This window comes from Monodelphis domestica, chromosome 3, assembly GCF_027887165.1.
Source record: "Monodelphis domestica isolate mMonDom1 chromosome 3, mMonDom1.pri, whole genome shotgun sequence".
Taxonomy (NCBI): Eukaryota; Metazoa; Chordata; class Mammalia; order Didelphimorphia; family Didelphidae; genus Monodelphis; species Monodelphis domestica.
In genome coordinates, this window is record NC_077229.1 from 421,886,645 (window position 1) to 421,909,413 (window position 22,769).

Genomic DNA, 22,769 nt, shown 5'->3' on the forward strand with positions numbered 1-22,769 from the left:
GAGGGTGTGCGTGGGCAAGCGGAGCACAAAGCTAGAAGGGAGTGTTCCCCAGGGGAGTCTCGCGAGGGTGTGAAGGCGACAGACAGACTTCATGTATGGCTCTGTGCTGAGAAGAGGAGAGCTCCCTAACAAAAAACAGAGGCAGGGGGAGCCTGGGAGAGGGAGGCAGACTTTTATGGAGACAAGGACAGCAGGAAGAGAGGGAGGCAGGCAGGCAGGCAGGAGGTCTGGTGAGGAGAAGAAGTGGGACAGAGAGAATCCCTTTCTGGAGGAGAGGGAAAGGATCTGTGAAAGGAACAGGAGGAGGAAGTCACTTCTGGTCCTTCGAGGCAAATGATCTGGCATGCCTCCACTCTTTGGGGACCCTATGACCTCATTCTGCCCTCTCTCTTCCCAGTGTTTACCCACAAGGCTCCCTCCCTACAGACTTTGCCCTAGCTTCTTGTTCCACTCTAACTTTCCCAGATCCTTCCACAGATGCATCCATTTCCCTCTCCATGCTTCCTAACTTCCCTCTGCCTCCGTTCAAAACTATCCTCCTAGCTGCCATTCCTGGGAGCCCTGCTATCTCCTAAATGATGCTAAGTGGTATGATGAGGATCAGGCAACAGGTCCCAGAATCTCTGAGGGAGAAGGGCTCTCAGGGGCACCCTACTGAACAGCTGGACCTTCTGCAGCATCACCAACAAGCAAGCATCCAGGCTTTCCTTAAAGACCTCCAGGAATGGGTGGCTCATTATCTAAGAAGGAATTCCAGTGCTGAAAAGGTGCTCCCAAGTCAGCCTTCCCTATAACTTCCACCCATTCCCCCTAGTTCGACCCTCTGTTAGACAATAGAAATGTCATATCTCCACACATAAAACTCAGTGGAATTGCTCATTGGCTATGGGAGGGAAGTGGGGAGAGGGTTAGGGAAAGAACATGAATAATGGAACCATGGAAAAATAGTCTAAATTAATTAATTAAATACAAATTTTCAATTAAAAAAAAAGAAATGTCATCTCCCTTTACCAGTCAGACCATCAGGTATTTGAAGTAATTATCATGTTTTCTTCCTACGCCCATATTCTCTTCTCTAAAAACTTCCTCAACCAAACCCCCCGTGGTAAGAGCTCTTAACCTGGAGATCACAAACTTATTTTTTTTTACATTTTCCAACATAACTGGTTTCCTCTGTCATCTCCTGTATTTTATTTTGTCTATTTTAAAACATTTTTCTGAGGAGGAGTCCATAGGATTACAAAAACAGATAAAAAGCTCCGACCTTTGGCATGGCTTCCAGCCTTCCTCATCTCTATCCAGCCCAGTTACCCTCCTTTGGACATGCTCCAATTTATGAATGTCCTTTTTGAAAAGGAAAAATAAAAAGGAAATTCCTCACCTTCCATCTTGGGATCAATACTGAGTATCGGTTCCAAGGCAAGAGATCAGGGAGGGTTAAGCAATGAGGATTAAGCGACTTGTCCACAGTCACACAGCAAGGAAGTGTCTGAGGTCAAATTTGCACCCAGGACCTGCAGTCTCCAGGCCTGCCTCTCTATCCAATGAGTCACCCAGCCACCGCTAACAATGTGCTTTCTAAAGTCTTTCTAGTTCTTCTGGACAAAATAGATTATCCAGTGTAGAAAAGAGCCAGGATAGCTCAAGCTCTCAGTTCTTGTGATCACCTACTGTGCACTGCCTTGTATCACTTCATACTAATGGGGCACACCTCTACCCAATCAGAGAATGCCTTCTTCAATACTTCAAAAAAGCAATGATCTCGTCCATGTGGGCATTCCCTGTACCTGCTCACACCAAAAGGCCTTACCTAATAATAACTTTCATTTCTATAGGGTTTGAGGTTTGCAAAATACTTTCTTCTTCCAACACTGTGAAGTAGGCAATGCAAGTAGGATGACTGCAAGCTAGGAGCAATCTCAGCAACCACCTATCCAGACCAACTCCCTTTTTTTATAGATAAGGAAACTGAGGCACAGAGCAGTTAAATAATTTCCTTAAAGACATCCAGGTAATAAACAAGAGAAAAGGGATTTGACCTCAAAGAATTGCAAGGATACCATGCTGCTTGCCAAGTATTATTACCAGAATTTTACAGGTGAGGAAACTGAGGCTCTGAGACATTAAAACTTACCCATAATCTCAAGACCAGTAAATGTCTGACACAAGTTGGAACTATACCATGATACCTCTGAGGCAGCACAGGACTGAATGTTAGAGGGCCTCATACCCCATTCCTTCTCTACTACTTATTATCATTTATTCTCCCTGGGGCTCAGTTTCTACATTTGTAAAATGAGAGGGTTGAATGATCAGAGATGTCAAACACTCAGACAGTGGGCTTCATGAGGCAACAACTCTCCTAAGAGGAATCAGATTAAAATGTAATTGGGAGGGGGCAGCTGGGTTGCTCAGTGGATTGAGAACCAGATCTAGAGATGGGAGGTCCTGGGTTCAAATCTGGCCTCAGACACTTCCCAGCTGTGTGACCCTGGGCAAGTCACTTAACCCCCATTGTCTAGCCCTTACCATTCTTCTGCCTTGGAGCCAATACACAGTATTGACACCAAGACAGAAGGTAAGGGTTTAAAAAAATAAATAAATAAAATGTAATTGGGAGAGGGGCAGATGGATGTGAGAGCCAAGCCTGGAGACAGGAGGTCCTGAGTTCAAATCTGGTCTCAAACATTTCCTGGCTGTGTGACCTTTGCCAACTCACTTAACCCCCGTTGCCTAGCCCTTACCATTCTTCTGCCTTGGAACCAATACACAGTATTGATTCTAAGATGGAAGGTAAGGGTTGTGTGTGTGTGTGTTTTCTTTTAAATATAACTGGTAAGTATTTAACAAAACAAATAAAAATAAAATAAAACATAATGTTATTGTTCAGTGATTTCAGTTGGATCACGGACTTTTCATGACCCCATTTGGGTTCTGAGGGGTTTTCTTTGCAGAGATACTAGAGTGTTTTGCCATTTTGCTAATCCAATTCATTTTACAGATGAGGAAACTGAGGCAAATAGGGTTAAGTGACTTTACCAGGGTCACCCAGCTAGCAAATGTCTGAGGCCAGATTTGAACTCAGGAAGATGAGTCTTCCTGACTTCAGACCTAGAACTCTACCCACTGGGCCATCTAGTTACCCATCAACTGGGAAATATTTAACAAAACAAATACAAATACAATAAAACATAGATAATATTGCATTTTAAAATAAAGTCAATATGTAATCCATAGGGATCTTTATGTATAGATAAATGTCCATTTCTATTTGAGTTTTGCAAGCCTGGACTGGATGACCTCTAAGGTCCCCTCCAACTCTCACACTATGATTCCACATCTAGTAGGATCTGGTGCCATAAGGAATTTCCAGTGAGGAAACTCCCTTTATCAAAGGCCTTGGCCAGGGCTTTAAAAAGTCCACCTAAGAAGGAGAATTGTAGGTTCATAGGGACATGTTTTAAAATAGCTTTGGGGCAGCTAGGTAGTACAGTGGTTAGAGAGCCAAGCCCAGAATCCAGAGGACCAGGGTTTAAATCTGGCCTCAGATACTTCCAAGCTGTGTGACCTTGGGCAAGTCACTTAACCCTGATTGGCTGGCCCTTGCCACTCTTCTTTTTTCAAATTGATACTAAGAAGGATTTTTTAAAAATAAAAAAGAAAGCAAACAGCCTCCCGGCTCAAGCTTAAATCACACCAGATCCAATAGGCATGTTCGACTCACGGAGCCACCCCTCATGCAAATCTGTCTAAATGGACTGAGCTGTAACTGCCTTTAGACCCTCTCTAGAGTGGAAACTTCTCACTCTCTCTGTTCCCCCAGCTCTCACCCCTCACCCAGCCTTGCTGGGTAGAGTCTGAGTCTAGAGGAACTGGGTGAGAGGCGGTGGTGGAAAGGGGGAGCCGGCTTGTGCCTGAGACGGGTGAGAAAGAGGAAATACCAAGAAACCAAGAAACTTAGACAGAAACAGCCCCGGGTAGCCTCAGGGTGAGCCAAGGGCTTGGGGGGGGGGGGACGTTCTGGAAGCAGGTGCAGGTCCAAACCGTTAAGCCAAGGCACCCAAATAGGCTGATTGACAAATACGGCGAGAATTCACCGAATCGAAGCTGTCTTCCTTCCATATCATCTACTCCAACCCTTTCGGGTCACAGAGGCACAGACAGCAAGGAACATCCCCCTCACACTCATGGTGGAACTGGACCAGCTCGTGACATCCAGGCGCTCCAGTGCCTCTGCCTGCCCCAAGGAGCAGACGCAGACCTGGGTGGGAGACCCACTCCCAAAGGCTCCTTCCCCTGTGACATGACTTGGCTTTTAACATGTGGCTGAGCCGGAGGGTCCACACAGACTTTGTAAGACAAAAAGCCTCCATTATTCATAGGACAGGATTCAAGACTCCTCCACTCAGTCTACCAAATGGGAGCAAACCACTTCCCTCCTGAGCCTTGGTTTGTTCAGTCATTTTAGTTCTGTTCCACTCTCGTGACTCCACTTGGGGTTTTCTTGGCAGAGACACTGGAGTGGTTGGCCGTTTCCTTCTCCAGATCATTTTACAGATGGGGAAACTGAGGTCAACAGGGTGAAGTGACGTGTACCTAACATATAAGATGGGGATAAGAATAGCTGCGTGTTGTGAGGCAACATGCAAATCTTAAAGTGCTTCACAAATGCTAGCTATTGCTACTATTTTACTATTTAGTAGAATGAGCACCATGTATCTGTTCAAGGCCCATGACAAAGACATGGCATCTTGCTTATGAAGTATTGACAGTCTAAGGGGAGCTAGGACAAATACACGAGGAACTATGTATGTTTTTGTTCATGGCTGCAAAGAAATAGATCTATGGAGGCTGGGTGGCAGAGCGCAAAAGGGCCAGCCTTGATTTTTTTTTTAAATGGGTTTAAGGACTGCCTCTGTCATTTCTTCACTATGTGACCATGGGCAAGTCTTCTTCACTAAGCCCCAGGCTACTCTCTAAGACTCTAAGCTCTAAGATGGGGAACAATCTGAGTCAGTGGGGGAAGTTCTGACTTTGGGACTTTCCTCACATTAAAATCCCAGGCTCTTGACCTATTGAGGTGGGGTGTGTGTGCGTGTGTGCGTGTGTGTGTGTGCGTGTGTGTGTGTGTGTGTGTGTTCTCTCTAGCTACCCAATAAATTATTCATTGCCCAGTTAAAAAATTCTCATTCTCCCATGAAAAATTCCCAAATGTTCCCGTTCTTTTTTCTCTATCTACAAGTATCTCTTCTTTCCTAACCTTATCTATATTCCTCATTTGAAATTTATTACACACTGAATAGTATTCAGCTTTATGGATGTCCATCTATCTAAATGGCGTGTGAGACAACATTAAGAACATGTGTGGGGAGCAAAGGAAGTTGGACAAGAATAAGGCGAGCCAACAGCTAGCCCCAGGTCCTCGTGGAATACTAAAGAAGGGAAAGGAAGGCGCCCAGCCTATTGGATTCATGGAAAGATATGCACAAGAATCACATAGAAAGCGAAAGTAGGAATGGATTATGAAAACCGGACTAATGAAGACAGTATACCCACTCAAGTGTAAACAACAAATCCACTAAAACATATAAATACATCTTCATCTACCTCCTGGGTCACAAGCTCTTTGGAGACATAGATAGAGGCTTCTCTTGTGTTATCCCATCACACACAGTGCCATGCACACAATATGTGCTTAGGAAATATTTGTTGAGTTACTGATAGGAATTCACAGACAGAAAAAAATAAGATGTGAATAACTAAATATAAATAATGTTTTTCTTTTTAAAACAGGTTTACCTTCCATCTTAGAATTAATACTGTGCATTAGTGTATTGGTTCCAAGGCAGAAAAGCTGTAAGGGCTAGGCGATGGGGGTTAAGTGACTTGTCCAGGGTCACACAGCTAGGATGTGTCTGAGCCAAATTTGGATGTCCTGTCACTGGACCTGGCTCTCAAACCACTGAACCACCCAGCTGCCCCCTGAATAAGTTCTTTTTTTTAAATTTAATTTAATTTTTTAAACATTATTTTATTTGTTCATTTCCAAGCATTTTTCATTGGATACAAAGATCATTTTCTCCCCCCCACCCCACCCCACCTATCCCATAGCTGACGCACGATTCTGAATAAGTTCTTAATCAAGATGAAAGGGTCCTAGAGCTTTGAGTCTTAAATAAAAAGAGATGGTATCATACAGGAAGTATTGTTTGATTGTTTGAAGAAGATCCGGTCATACTTCTTGGAAAAGCTAGTTAACAGCAAGCTAGTTTGGAGACCATTAGTAGACTAGGAAAGGACTCCAAATTTACAGAGATGAAGGTTCTAGAGTGCCTCGACCCTGAAGGAATTTCCCATCGCCAGAAGAGACTATACTACCTTCTGTTTTGTTTCTCCTCCTTACTGACCACATTTGGATTGGTAGGAGACAACACATCCACCTAGGAAGAGAGAAAAACATATTGAAGGCAAATGGATCTCCTAAGAAAAGACAACGGTTTCTAGAGATAAAATTGACCAAGTTATCACCTCATATACCCTGAAAGATCAGGATACCTAGAGGTGTCCTCAGCAGTGGTGTCCAATAGAGCTAGTCTCAGGGTTCCCAGAGCAACCGTGGCCATCCAAGGACAGCAACAGCACCATCATTATTCATCAGTGGCTGAAAGTTGTTCCAAGGCTGAGAGTGGCTGAGAGTCATTACAAGAATCAGCTAAACATACTATGGAAAGTCAGAATTCTTCAAGGGCTTTAACCCACAAAGCCCAACAATTTGATTCAATAAGCATTTATTAAGTACCTACTATTTCCAGAAATTGTGCCAAGCCCTGGGAATGCAAATAAGAACTAGAAAAGCAGTTCCTGCCCTCAGACAGCACACAAAAGGAAGCTGGAAAGTGGGAGAAGGATATGCCAGGGGTGTTCTTGTTTTTGTGGAGTTTAATTCAAGCAGAATTTCAGATGGGAAGTGGAGAATGAACTGAAAAGTCTGGAGGAACTTAGTGAGGATTCCATCAAAGGATTTCCAATAACCAGGCACATGGATTCTTTCTACTTGTGTCTCACTGCCATTTTTTACCATAAGTTTGAGTTCATTGGCCCTAAGGACATTCTATATACAAGGAAAAGGTGTGTCTCTGTTTAGTGATTATTTCAGCAACCGCTGTCCTCATGATGCCTACTTAGAAAAGATCCTTACATCAGCCAAGTAAGTCTGCATGATAATCAAAGAGAAACCCAATGGTGGGCACTCATGAGTGACAAAACAAGAAACCTTAGCACCACTCAGAGTTACCCCTAGAATCCTGAAGAAGAGAAGCAGTCATTGTCCTTTGGGGACTAAACCCACCAATAGAAATTAGAAAAGTACATAGGGAAGTGGCCCTGGAGAAAGGGCTGCATGGAAACCTGAAGGTCAAATAGGATGCACAAAGCAATGAAGATCAGAGAGATCACTGCAAGCGGACGACACGGTGTGAACAAAGGTATAGAGGTAAAAGGAAGGGTAGTGCATTTGTAGAACACAGAAGGAACTTGCCTGAGTAAAGGTCAGAGTCTACATTGAAGACCAAGGAAAGGTCCATCTTCCTTCCTTTCTATAGATCAGTAGGACAACTGATTCTTAGCAATTGCAAACTCTAATGTCTATCTGAAAACAACTCCAGGCAATCTGGAGAAAATCCATATTTTATCCAACTACTTTATATTCTTCCTCAGCTAACTTATTCTGGGGGTGAATAAAGAAAGATTTTGATTTACACTCTTCACGCCCTTCCTCTCCTCAAAGAACCAGAAAATAGCCCATTAGCTACTAATATAGAAGAAAAGCAATAGGCTTGACTAAGAAACTACGAAATAATCACAAGTTTGATGGTTAATTATTTTTATGAATCTGCTAAAAAATACAAATTGGATGGAGCTGAGGGAGGGGTCAGAAAAGATGATTAATTTCTACCCAGAATTGACTGGCGAGCAGGCTTTCTTAACTAGTTTGATGTCATTGATGTTTTCAGCAATCTGAAGCCTAGGGACTTTTCTTAGAAAGTTTAAATGCATAAAAAGAAACATATGGAACTACAAAGGAAACCAATTGTACTGAAATACAATTATCAAAAATATTTCTGTAAACAGGTTCCTGTCCCCTTGCCCTAGAGGTCTCTTGTCAGCGTAAGACTTGACGTGGTCTGTATAACCTGGATTGTATTGCTTGTCAGCTCCAGGATGGGGGGAGGAAAAAAGAGGAGATAATATGGATCCTTTGACTTCAGAAAACTTGTGTGGAAATTTGTTATTAAAATAAAATGTAAAAAAAAGACTTTCTGTGGTCATGCCTTGCACACAGATTAAGTGTGCATCCTGTTGATTTGCACCTGCTCAATAAATATCTTTTTCAATTTGTCCCCCAGATATCTCTCCCATCTCCCCAGCAAGACTGGAGGGTAAGGGCTCTCACACTGTATCATTAACCGTCCCCCTCCCCCCTAGTCAAACCCATCCCCTTCCTTCCTCCCAGGCTCACCACAGGTTCTGTCTAGCACCTGTGATGGAGAAATTAGCACCATCACTAGCATAATCTATGACATGATAGGAACAGCAGCCAGTATTACAAAATACTGGGAACAGATATCATTAGAAATATTTACAAAATGGCCAGCCCTCCCTGCTGGATATGGTACTCTGGTAGTTCTCTGGCAGCACCATCAAGAAGGGAATGAAGATGATTATGGGCAAAAAGATACTGAACAACAATATGGATAACAGGCTAGAGCTATTATTCTCCCAAATGACAACAATCACTGGGATATGCCAGGAATTCAATGTGAAGAAGAATGAGAAATTGGGAAAGGGAAAGGAGGTAGTGAGAGGGGAGGATACTAAGGAGATTGATAATGACAAACACATATGCAAGGACACTGAGACACCTATTACAACAACAACTCTAACAGTGGAGGTGTGCGCTGAGGAAGTCCCAGGGGCACAGAAGATCATGCCTCTCAGGGATTATGCCAAAGTCACCCCAGACCCTGGTATTCTCCATGCAAAGGTACAGAAGTCTTTCAGCATCCAGGACTTGGATTCCCTGAAAGAGAAAATGCCAACATTTTGTGTAAAACCATAAATGTCTCAGGGAACTGAAAAGACATTCAAATTATACAACCTGATTTCCAAGATCTAGAAATCCTACTATCAGAACTATTTAGCCCTCAGGAACATGCACAATTTATTAAGAAGATGAGGGAGGACAATAGTCTGACGATCTGGCCAGAATATTTTGAGGACTTTGATTTTTCCAGACCACTAAACATGACTTTTCTAAAAAAAAAAAGGCAAGGGGAGATTTATTAGAGGCAATCAGAAGTTTTTGCAAATGACCAAATGGAGAAATGGAGTCTCCCACCACTAATTTCAAGACCAGAGTGTGGTAGAGATGGACTGTAGCCAAGGGATGAAGAGAGGGGACAATGTGAATAAGCCCAGGCTCTCCTAACCCTTTTGGGTTTCTCTATAGTCTCCACCAATACAGCTCTGTACTATAGCTGGAAGAAGAGAGATTCTGCATCTCTAAGGATCCTAAGCACTTCTGGAGTTAAATCAAGCCCAGGTCCCACTTCCAACACAGGAAGCAGTAAAAAATAATAATAATAAAGTATACTCCAGAACCAACCAAATGTGAGGAGATGGAGAAAGGGAGAAAACTCAGACACATTAAGGACAAAGAAAGCCCCCTGCTCATTATAATAGCCTGGCTTGTCTTCCTTTTTTAACTTGCCCAAAACAAATCAGTTATGCAAAATATAGCATTAGGGAAGCAATTTTTCAGGGGGCAGTTAGTGCTACCAGAACAATGTTAAAATAGAAGGTGCTTGACCCAGAGATCCATCTTCCAAGCATATAGTCCCAAGGAAGCCATAAAGAAAAGTCCCTTGTATCCCGAAATTTCATTATAGCATTTTTGTAATAGCAAAAAAGAAAAGAAATTTAAAAGAGAGAAAGAAAAGTAAGTAACAAACTAAAGAAACAAAATAGATATCTGCCCATCAATTGGAACAGCTAATCATACTATGAATATGATATAATATTACTATGAAGTAAGAAATAATAAATATAAAAATTTTAGAAAAGCATGAGAAGATTTCTACTAACTGGTACAACATGAAGTAAAGAACCACAGTGGAAAAAAAAGGAAAAAATGAAACCACATAACTATACCCAAATTTGACCCCAAAGGAAATAAAACATACTCTCTTTTTTCTTTTCAGAGATGAGTATTATGCATATGGAAAACAATATATATGTCAGAATGGGTTAGAATGATAGTTTTGCTGAATTACTTTTTTTCACTCTTACTTTTGAATTCTTTGTTACAAGAAATAATATGGAAAGGGGGAATTAGGAAATGAAAATTATCCAAAAATAAGAGATCATCCACATATAATATATAAAATATGTGCTAAATAGAACAGTGGATAGAATTCCAAACCTGGTGTCAGGAGGTCCTGGGTTCAAATTTGACCTCAGACACTTATTAGCTATATGACCCTGGGCAAATCATTTAACTTCAATTGCCTAGCCTTTATTTCTCTTTTGCCTGGAAACTGATACTCAGTATTGATTCTAAAACAGAAGGTAAGATCATTTAAAAGAAAAATAATAATAATAATTTCCTATAGAAACCTTAAGAGGAATGCAAGCTTGAACAGAGCTGATAGAAAGAGCTGGGCTAGTGTCTTCCTTCGCAATTAGACAGTGGATGTTAAAATGAGGTTTCTCAATGTTTTAGACAGGGTTGGTAATAATGTATTACGGTTGATATTACGAAACAGCAGGGTTTAGCGCAATAGGATATAGGATACGTCTGTAGCCAACAGAGAAATGTGATTCTGGTTCATGTTCAATAACCTTAGCCTTGACAAGAGCGGCCAGAAAATCAGACAGTGGCTTCTCCTAAGCGTCATCTAAGAGTCCTGCCCCATTTCACTTGCTGTCTGGAGAAACTCAGGTTGGACCAATTCCAGAGGGAAGCCTCAGAGTCATTCTCAGCTCTTCCTTCTCTCTCATCCCTTTCATCCAATTACTTGACAAGCCTGTTGACCCTCCCCTACAATCTCGCTCTCTTTTTTAATCCCTTAACTTTTGTCTTAGAATCAACACTGTATGGGTTCTGAGGCAGAAAGACAGTAAATTAGGCAATGGGGGTTAAGTGACTTGCCCAGGGTCACATAGCTAGGAAGTGTCTGGACCCAGGACCTCCTATCTCTGGGCTTGACTTTCAGTCAGAACCCTGAGCCACCTAGGTGCAACACACACACACACACACACACACACACACACACACACACACATACGACCTCTCAAATCTATCTGCTGATCCCTCTCCACTTAGGTTCTCCTCACCCTAATAAGAGGAAGACATGAAAGTGAGGCAAGTAAAATACTGCATTCAATGACAACAACCATGCAGATGGATATTAAAAAGTCAACTCCAGAGTAAGGGCAATAGCAGATGCTAGTTCCAGAGGGCATATGATGGAACAAGAGAAGGGTAGGACCCAGGTATCCAAAGGTGCATACGCCAACCAACATAGTCACTGTAGGGGTAGCTTTTGCTTGATTGTTTTTCTTTGGGAGGTCCTTCCCTGCCTCCCCCAACACACACGATGTTACCCAGTTCTTTGGGGATGGAAGGAATATTGGGAAATGTCTGTGGTATGAGCCAAAAAGAACCAATACAACTTTTAAAAAGCTATGAGGGAATGAAATGAAATGATCTCGAAGGCCCCTTCTAGCTCTAGCATCCTAAGCTTCTAAAGGAAACTCTGATCAGGTAGGGCTGTTAATTTCTGGGTCACCAAAGAAAGTCTTTTTGAGATCACTGGAGATTTTCGATAGTAACACAAGCTTGCCCTACACCATGGAGCTAGACAAAAATCACCTCTGATTCTTTTTTTTCTGTCTCCCCCACTCAATATCATTCTGACATCCACTCCCTCTTTCTCCTGCACATGGGCCTGGGCATCCCCTGAGGGGAACAGGGGGGCAGAACTTGTCCAGTGGGACCCCTTTCCAATGTATGTAAAGGCTTCCATTATGCTGAGTTACAAGGCCAAGGAGCTCCAGTGTCTGTAGCTAGATGCCCCTCTTCTGGAGCTCAGCCATTAGCTCCTGGAAGGAGTCAAGATCCTACTTGATATTCCAAGCCACTGTCCTACCCAAACCCTCCACCACCATCCAACCTGGGGCTGGTTGTATCTTTACCAGATTCTGCCCAGCCTTCCCAAATGACTGATCCACGCAAATTTATTGAGCTTTGGAGCTTATTCTAGGAAGGGAACACGTCTATTCATGCCTCTGATGGAAAAAAATGAGGCTCTTTGGGAGAAGCACACACATGGAGTGGTGAGAGAACAAACCCAATCTGATGAATTGAGATTAAGTGATCTGTCAATGGGTAAGTGTCACAACCAGATTGGCTTCACATGATTAGGAGTGGCAGCATGGCATAGGGAAGAGAGAGCCTCCGTTTCCCCCCTGTGTAAAAAAGTGGTGGGGGAGGGGGTTCTGATTAAAATGATCTCCACATTTCCTTCCAACTCTAAATTCGAAGAGCAAAAGATGGCTGAAGGTTGGAATGCCAGGGAGGGAGTCACAGAGGAGGTTGGTTCTCAAATGTTCTTTGAATAATAGGGAAAGAATAGGCAGATGGAGAGAGGGAGTGGGAAGATCACCTCAGACAAGAAGAATGACTGAGTCAATGTGATCAGGAGGAAACGTCCATGTCAAGTTTATGATACAGTGAATAGGTGAACAGCCTGGAAGAGTTTCTGTGAGGACAGACATAAAACCAGAAAGAAGCCCCTTTTGGAAATAGAGAGAGGGAGAGGAGAAGGAGAGAAGGAGAGATGAGGAAGGACACCCAGGGAATGGACTAGCTCCATCCCATTGAAGTCACAGGAAATTCTCAAAGGCCCCAAACCAAGCTCCTTGTCCCCCAGCCCAGTCCCACAGGCTTCTGAAGTTCCCCTCTCTGGGTGGTACCCAATCCCAATAGGACAGAGCCAGAGGTCTTCACTCTCCTTGCTTTCATCAAAGGTTCTTAAAGCCCTCTGCAAACACTAATTAGGCTGCCAGATCCCTCCTGGGATAATTATGGGCTCCATGTAAGAAGACTGAGCCCAGGAGAGGAGAAGTGTGGATCCAAGATCTATGATGATGGACAAGGGCAGCCTGGCCTCTCAGAAGGAACTGGAGGGAAGGCCCTTAGCCTCTCTACTTTGGAGAATCACCCTAAAGAGAGAGAAGGCCAAGCCAACTGCGGGTAATTGAGATGGGATGGGGCTCATTTTGATTTTGACTGAAAGGGAAGGGTGGTGCTATGCAGGGTCCCACATAGCCAAGCCACAAGCAGCAGATCTTCTGGTTTGGGATTTTGGTTTGGTTTCAAATTATTTTTTTTACAAAACTTTTATTTTCTCTCATATTCACCTTCCCCTGCCTATTAAAAAAATGAGAACAAAAACAAAACCCTTAAAACAAATATACAGCCAAGTAAAACTAATTTCCACATAAGCTAATTCCAGGAATATATGTCTCATTCTGCAACCGGAGTGGATTGTTTTTCTGGTGGAAGGTAGGTGGCATGTCTCATTTGTGTAAGACACTTAGGTGGTACAGGTGGTACAGAAGGTAGAGTGCTGGGCCAGGAATTAGGAAGTCTAGAGTTTGAATCTGACCTTAGACACTTAATTAGTTGTGTGATCCTGGGCAAGTCACTTAACCTTTGTTTGCCTCAGTTTTCTCATGTATAAAATGGGAATAATAATAGCACTTACCGCCTAGTGCCCCAGCGTTGCTTTAAGGATCAAAGGAGATAATGACTGTAAAGTGCTTAGCACAATGGCTGGCCCATAGTTAGGACTATATAAATATTTGCTATTATTATTATCCTCTGGAATCATAGTTGGTCATTGCATTGATCAGAGGTCTTAAGCCTTTCAAAGCTGCTTGCCTTTACGGCATCTTTGTTACTATTTAAATTGTCTTCATTTCATTGTGCATCCATTCATGCAAAGCTTCCCAGGATTTTCTGGAGTTGTACCTTTCATCATTTCTTATGGCACAATAGTATTCCAGAAAATTCAGAAATCATCATTTGTTCAGTAATTTCCCCAAATGGTAGACCTCCCCTTAGTTTTCAGCTCTTCCTTTGCCACTACAAAGAAAGCCATTACAAATATTTGTGTACCCAGTAGCAGCACTTACCTAGGTCCTCTGACGCTTAGTGCTCTTTCCCCAGAAAGAGTGTCCATGTCAGGCATTGGATCAGAGCAGCCGGCCCCTGGGACAAAGGATCCTTCTCTCCACCCATCACATTTCCCTCCCAAACCAGCTCCAGTCTATATAGATGTGAGAAGAGGGAAGACCAGAGATCACTCAGAAGCTGGACTGATGCCACTGTAGCAGCAGCAAAGACAGTATCAGCAGCAGCATCTCACCCCAGGGAAGAGGAGTTTTTAGCCAGCTGCATACAGCTGGAAGAAGATCCATAATGCAACAGAGATGATACACAGCTCCTGAGTCAGAAGATTTTATGGGCCATATGAGCTATATGACCTCAGGCAAGCCACAATTTCCCAACTTGCAAAATAGAGCCTACGATACCTACCCTGTCAACTTCACAGGGAAGGATTGTTGTGAAAATAAAATGAGATGATGTGCTTGAAAATACTTTGTAAGGGGCAGCTAGGTGACTGGATTTAGAGCCTGGCCCAGAGAAGGGAGGTCCTGGGTTCAGATCTGACCCAAGACACTTCCTAACTGTGTGACCCTGAGCAAGTCACTTAACCCCCATTGCCTAGCTCTTACCACTCTTCTGCCTTAGAACCAATACACAGTACAGATTCCAAGATGGAAGATAAAAGAGTTAAAAAAATATTTTGTAATATTTTGCATGATACAAGGGTATTTTTAAATTATGATTATACTTAATATACTATTAAATTATCATTAATATAATATTATAAAATAAATTATATTTATAAATTATATCTATATGTTTATATAATACTTATATAAATATATTGTGTTTATTATATTAAATTACTGTTTAATATATTATATAAATATAATTTATATTATTTAAATTCTATTTTAATTTAAATATGCTTGCCATATTATTAACTTCATCATCATCATCATTCAGGAGCATCACTGCATCTCACCTTTTAAGTAGAAGTTCATATCCCTCTGAGAAAAGTTCTGAAGTTTCCAAGGGTCTCCTACCCACTCCCTTCCTCCCTTTTCCATCTGCTCTTTAAGAGACACCTGGCTCCAGGAAGATTCGGGAGTAGTAGGCATAGGCAAGCTAGGCAGAGAATAGAGTGAAGAAAAGCAGGAAGAGGCAGGAAGAGAGGGCAAGTTTTCAAACTCTGACCAGGACACACAAATGTTTTGTCCAGTTTGGGGTTTAAGACTGTCTAAGGAGAGAAGTCTGTGAAAAGACTGCAGATGCACCTACCTCCCCTAGAGAAGATCCATGTATGAACTGGAGAAGGAGAGGCTCATGAGAACTTGGATGATATTAGGCAAGTCTCTCCCCCTTCCTCATCTATGAAATGGAGGTGTTCAAGATCTCTAAAGTCTCTTGTGTGTTGGTAAGACAACAACAATGCTTCTCCAGGCAGAGGAAGCATTTATTTGGAACTGCCTAGGGATAGGAACCAATCCATCCTTTTAAGATACTCCTTAAAAGCTGCACGGCCTGGACAAACCCCCATTCCCAAAGCACAGAACTGGTCTCATCACTCCTTAAAGCTCCGGAGGGTCCCTATTTCCTCTCTCGATTTCTTCAATGAAGAACATTTTTAAGCCTTATATTGACTAATCTCAGGTTCTACCTTCCCAGACTTACTGCATGCTACTTCCTGTCAGAGACTCTATGATGGAATCATTCTAGCTTGCTATGTATGCTCCCATGCCTGAAATTCATTCCCTTCTCACTTTTGCCCTTTTAGAATCGCATTGCTCTTGTTCAGTCATGTCTGACTCTTCAGGAACCCATTTGGAGTTTTAATGGCAAAGATACTAAAATAGTTTGCCATTTTCTTCTCCATTTTGTAGATGAGGAAACTGAGGTAAACATAGTAAAATGACTCACCCAAGGTCACACAGCTAGTAAGTATTTCAGGCCAGATTTGAACTCATGAATGTGAATCTTCCTGATTCCGAGCCCAGTGTTCTATCCACTGTAACTCTTCCTAACTCCCTTCAAAGATCACCTCAAGTGCCCACTGATGCATTTCACAGTGTGTATGAGTTTTTCAGGTTCCTGTCCTCAAAAGGTCTCCTTGAGCATGAAACCCAAAGAATAAAGGATACAGAAGAGGAAATAGAGTCACCGAGCTCTATCAACCTTATGATTGCACTGAAGGCTCATATTTAGAGGGTATCTTTGTAATCTAGTCAGTTCTCTAATTGAGGGATGACTGAAAGATAAGTCTTTTTCCAAGAGCCACAATCCTCCAAACTGAAGCTTCCTGATCTTGTTTCAAGTCCACTGTGTTTTACCACAGTCCCTTCATGGTTTGGCAACATTCTGGGCCTCAGAAACCTCCTTCCTATCTGTCTGCCATATGCCATGTTATTCAAGGGCCAGCCACCAAAGTGATTTTCCTAAAACACAGTTCCAATCGAGTCACTCCCTCCTACTCAATAAACTCCAGTGGCTCCCAATTGCTTCCAGAATCAAATATGAATTCTAAGCATTTCTTAACCTAGCACCCCCTCCCCTACTTTTGCAGTCCTCTCATGCCTTTGTTCCCACCAGGTGCTCTTCAGTCCTGTGACACTGGCCTCCTTGATGTTCCATCTTTCTGCTTTGGGCATTTTCTGGACATTGTCTGGAATATTCTCCCTCCCTCCTCATCTCTGCCTACTATCTTCCCTGGCCTCCTTTAAGTTCCAGCTGAAATCCTATCTTCTACAAGAAAGAAGCCTTTCCTCCATTAATCCTAGCACCTCCCCTCTCTTAATTCTTTCCTATTATCCTGTACATAGTTTGTACATATTTATTTGCTTGTTTGTCTTCCTCATTAGATGATGAGGTCCTTGACTGGTTTTTGTACTCCCCATGTACCTGTAACATGGAAGGCACTTACTAAATGTTCATTTATTATCAAACTGAAAGAAGATCCTGGACACTAAGCAAGAACCGGATACTCCCCCCACCCTCCACAGCTCCTTTCCTTCTCTCCCAAGGCAGAGATCCTTCTTACTGAACACCCATTCTTATATATAAATCCTCCTTCCTCTGAGATTTCTCCTAGATCAAAATAACTGGTATTTCTATCATGCTTAAAGCTTTAAAAGTAGACTACAAAGACTCTGAAAGCAGAGACTGCTCATGCTTGGTATTCTGATTCCAAACCCTAGGCTAATACACAGCAGGTGCTTAATGGTTGTTGTTCCTGCTTCATTTTCAAAGAAGGCCAGTGACACCATGCTATGATGTCTTGACTTGTTTATGAATTGGATTTAAGTAAGGTAGAGTTGCACAAAGTTGTCAGCCGCACTCTGTCTTCTAGAGTCCTGGAAGGCCAGTGGCAAGACAAAAGTGAGGATGCCTGGCGATGACTTGGGATGCAGTGGATGAACTAGGTCTCTTTAATGTCTAACCATGCTGTAGGTGCTCCATTGTGTCCACTTTGGCCACCTTCATGGCCGTTGAAATAAATTGTTCTCATCCTCCCATTCCTCCAGGAGAAGTCTTCATGTGCTTGGGGTAGACATCCCTTTAACTCACTGTTGGGCTTGAAGCCTGTCAGTTACCCTCAGTCTGGTTTAGTGCATCTGCCAAGTACTTAATATATACTTATTTATTGATCGTTTGATTGACTGATGGATTAAAAGGATTTTTCCTCTTTGACCCTGAAAGGTGGAAGTACTTTTAGTATTCTCTCCAAATCTGAGGTCCCTTCCAGCTCTAGACCTCTGATGCGAGGATCTTGTTTGATCTGATGCCATGTTTTCTTGCTTATACTCAACCTTGATATATTTCTATTTCAAACATCCTTTGTATGTATTATCAATGTCTAATGAGAATTGGTCACTGGGACTGTGCTTCTTACGCTAATCCACCATCTGTCTGGGAGCTGCCCTCCTGAACAAGGAAATGGGAATTGTCTGGAGAATCTACTCATGATCTTCAAGTGTTTGTCACAAAGGCTAATAATATCATAGAATCTAAGAATAGTAGAACTAAAGATGAAGGGGCTTTCATCCAGTCCAATAAGAAGTGGAAGCCCAGAGGAGATGAGGGGCCTGCCTAGGCTCCCACAGTGATAAAGCCATTATTTGAACCCATGTCTCCTGACTCCCACTCCCTGACCTGGGCTCTTTCACTCACTACCCAACCTTCTCAGGCCCTTTCCTGTTCCAGGAGCTTTTAGGGGACCATCCATGTCCTCTCTCTGGGAGATGCTAGGGTCGGGCAAAGCGGAGATGACTGTATCTTGTGACTCACCAGCCTCCTAGATGCCACCCCTCCTTCCCAAGAACACCAGCTCCCTTTAATGCATGACTGTCCTTGTTAAAGGAGTAAAATTAGCGTTTATAAGGAGAAGCCACTGATCAGCCAAGGAAGCTGACTTCAGGCCAGCAACACCATAGCAACCCTTTTCCATGCATAGTATAGCAGGAAATCCTTGACACTGATAACTTTTTCAGAAGGTCCCCTTCACCCAACTATTTTGCTCCAGCCTGGCTAGGAGCATCCTTTCCCTGCCCGTGATATCCTAAAGGGCAAAATGGTCAGCAAAAGCATGGAAGAAGTGGGTCAAGAGTGCTAAAATTCAAAATGAGCTAAGGCTGGACCAGAAGCTAATAACAAAAATGGCATTTTAGTTATGTTGTGTGGGGATAGAAGAAGGCATAGGATTGCTGGTGGGGGTGGAGATAATAGATTTTGAGCTAGAAAGATGAAAACGATAGATTTTGAGCTAGAAAGGAATTGAAAGACTACCTAGTCTAGCCCACTCTTTTTTCAAATGGGGAAACTGAGGCCCAGAAAGGAAGAATAACCACCCACAATCATAAAGACACCTGGAAAGGCAATATGAAATAATGCAAAGTGAAATGAGCAGATCCAGGAGAACATGATATACAGTAATGGCAATAATGTTTGATGATCAGCTGTGACTGATGTAACCATTATCAGCAATGCAAAGATCCAAGACAAGTCCAAGGGACTCATGAAGGAAAAGGCATAAAAGGCACTGCCAGAGAAGGAACTGATGGAGTCTGACTGCAAATTAAAGCATATATTCCTCATTTTATTTCCTCCTTGAGTGCTTTCTTGCATAAGTGACATATGTCTTCTTTTTACAACATGATAAACATGGAAATATGTATAGCAAAACAGCGAATGTATATTATATTCCTGTCTAGGGGAAGGAGATGAAGAAGGGAAGAAGAGAGCACAAATGGCAATACTTCAGAAAACAATTGTATCCGCATGTAACCTGGAAAAGAAAAAATATAATAAAATGTTTTAAAAGAAAGAAAAGTAACCCTCCAAAGTTACAGAGGTGGGATTCAAACCCAGGTCCTTCCATATTAAATCCAACATTCTTTCCACTATGCCGTGCTGTCCCCATGGAAGCACTCTCCCCTCTTGGAAACAAAAATAGTAGATCATGAAGAAGAGACAGGCTGACTTCACTCTTATTTTACTTCTGTGTCTTTTTTTTCCTTTCCTAGGAAAATGATCCTCAGCCTGGAAAGCATATAACAAAAACGGGAAGTTATGATTGTTGAGCTAGAGTTGATGATCTTTGAAAGACTATGGCTATTGGGATAGGTACTGCAGGACTGAAGGACAAGTGTTGACTTCATTTCCAAAACAGAAATGAAAGGGGAGTCTAGAAACTACTGACTGTTGAGCTTGATGATTTTTGCTAAGAGAGGTCGAATGACACCTTTGATTTCTTTTTTTTTTAACTCTTACTCTGACTTAGTAACAACTCTAAAGGCAAGAGGAAATTGGGATTAAGTGACTGCTCCAGGTTCACTTTGGTTTGGAAGTATCTGAGGTTACATTTGAACCCAGCTCCTCTCAACTCCAGGCCTGGTTCTCTATCCACTGAACCACCAGCTGTCCCTGACATCTTTGATTCTTACTGCATTTTCAACCTCAGGAAAAATTCCTTTAATTCCCTTGTCCTCAGTTTCCTCCTCTGCAAAATAAGGGGGCTGGATGGGATGGCTTCCAAAATCCCTTCCATTTCTAAAGTTATGATCCTCTAGGGCTCTGAGAAATTAGTTGACTTGTCCAAGGCTACACAAATGAATGAATGGCAATGTTTGTGCTAGAATTTTAGGTCTCTTCCCCTTCAGCAGCCCTTTCCACTAGGTACTTTTATAGTATGGTTAGAGGGACAGCAAGAATACTCTCACCTCTACCCTCCTCCGATTATGACTCCCCACACACTAGCTTATCATGGATTTCTGGAATTTATTCCTTTCCGCTTGGGTTTTGCTCCCTGTTAAAGTATAAAAATTCCCCACAGGAAATAACACATTTGCCTTCTACTAATCATTAACATCTTAGCATAAATTAATTTATTAGAGCTTTTCCAATTCTTTGAGAGCAAGCTTTTAAAAATGGAAGACCGGGGACAGCTAGATGGCTCAGTGTATTGAGAGCCAGGCTTAGAGGGAGGAGGTCCTGGGTTCAGATCTGACCTCTGACACTTCCTAGCTGTGTGACCCTGTGCAAGTCATTTAACTCCCATTTTCTAGCCCTTATCTTGGCTCTTCTACCTTGGAACCAAACCAAAGTATTGATTCTAAGAGAAGGTGACAGTTTTTAAAAAAAGAGAGGACTAAAGAGATATGTAAAGGGACAACTAAATGGCTCAGTGGATAGAGTGCTGGACTTGGAATTAGGAGGCTTCATCTTCCCGAGTTCAAATCTGGCTTTAGATACATACTCTCATATGACCTTTAGATGCCTGTAGTAAATATGTTGAATATTTAAAAATATGGTTACCTTTGGAGTTTATAAAGTGCTTTTCTCACAACAAATCTATGAGGGAGAGAATGCAATTTTTATTGCACTCATTTACAGATGGGGAAACTAAGGGCCAGAAAGATCAAGTAAGTGATCCCAAAGCTACAAAAGAGCGTGCCAGAGCTGGGATTCAGATTTTTTGATTCCAAGATCATTGCTGTTTCTACTAGGAAAATTGTTTCTACCAGGCTGCCCAGTTTGGGGGAAAGGAAGGAATGTTTTTCCTTGCACTAATAATTAAGCTTTTTTGTTGTTGGTTTTCTTCTGCCTGTAAGTCTGTGTAAGCATTATGGTCTGGTTGTTCTTTAGATAGCTAACTCAGAGCAGATGGGATTGTTTAGAAAGCCCCACCTCCAGCCAGAGAGCCATGCACCATAGGCAGCAGCCCCAAGAGCTCAGGCCCCACCCAGGGCTGGAGAGAGAAAAGAGGACATGTATCTGCCAGAATGGCTGCCTTTCTCGAAAGGTCCTGGGATCCTGGATGTCAGGTCTGGGGAACAGAAAGACAGCCGGGCTGGAGCGGGGGAGAGATGAGAGCTTCAGCTTTAATTCGAAGATTTGATGATCACTGCATTGAATTACTCTTCAGGACCTCTTTAGGAGCGAGATGGTGAGCACAGAGCCTGGCACAGAGAAGGTACCTGTTGTCATTCAGTGCCCTCTGCCTCTTCATCACCCCATGGACCATAGCTATCCATGAGGTTTTCTTGGCAAAGACGCTGGAGTGGTTTGCCTGCCATTTCCTTCTCCAGTGGTTCCAGTGGAGCCTTCTGTCAGGCAATCAGAGCTTTAGTGACTTGCCCAGGGTCAGACAGCTAGTAAGTGTCAGGCTAGATTCGATCTCAAGTCTTCCTGACCCCAGCCCAACACTCTACCCATTGAGTCACTTAGCTGCTCCCTAGGCATACAGAGCTTAAGTGATTTACCGGAAGTCACCCAACCAGAAAGTGTCCATACTACATACTGGTTCTAAGGCAGAAGAGCCGTAAGGACTAGGCAATGGGGGTTAAGGAAAGTGTCTGAGGCTAGATTTGAACCCAGGACCCCCTGCTTCCAGGCCTAGCTCTCTCTCCACTGAGCCACCTAGCTAACCCTAGACCCAATGCTCTTAACCACTGAGTCACAGCTGCCTCTGCCTAATAGGTACCCAATAAATGTTTATTAACTAAAGACCTGGTGGCAATGATGGTGGTGGGGGGGAATGGTAAGAACATTTAATTTGGGGTTATTTCTGTGCATGGTTGAGTTCATAAGATGGGAGGAGGTTGAAGAATTGGAAAACCAGGGTGCTGGGGGATAACAATGGAGAACATTATATGGTACGCTGGAAAGAGCATTGGCTCTCTGGAATCAGAGGGTCTGGACTCAAAGCCTACCTCTTCCCTCTGTGACTCTGGGCAAATCACTCCACCTCTACATCTCAGATTTGTCCATTGTAATATTAAGACTGGTTGGTTGGACTAGATAATCTCTGAGTTCCTTCAAGCTCTAGATCTACGAGTCAGATACTGAGGTTATTGGGGAGGAGGGACAGCCACCCAGAGATACAGATGACAGCAACAAGGATGTGGACAGGCAGAATGAACTTCTGTGGAAGATGGGTAGCTGCTGCCTGATGGTGGCTGAGAAGAGGACCCTAGGTGAGCCCAGAGAGGGCCAACTCCTCCTCCTATCCCTATGTGTAAAGGTGTAAAAGGGAAGGAGC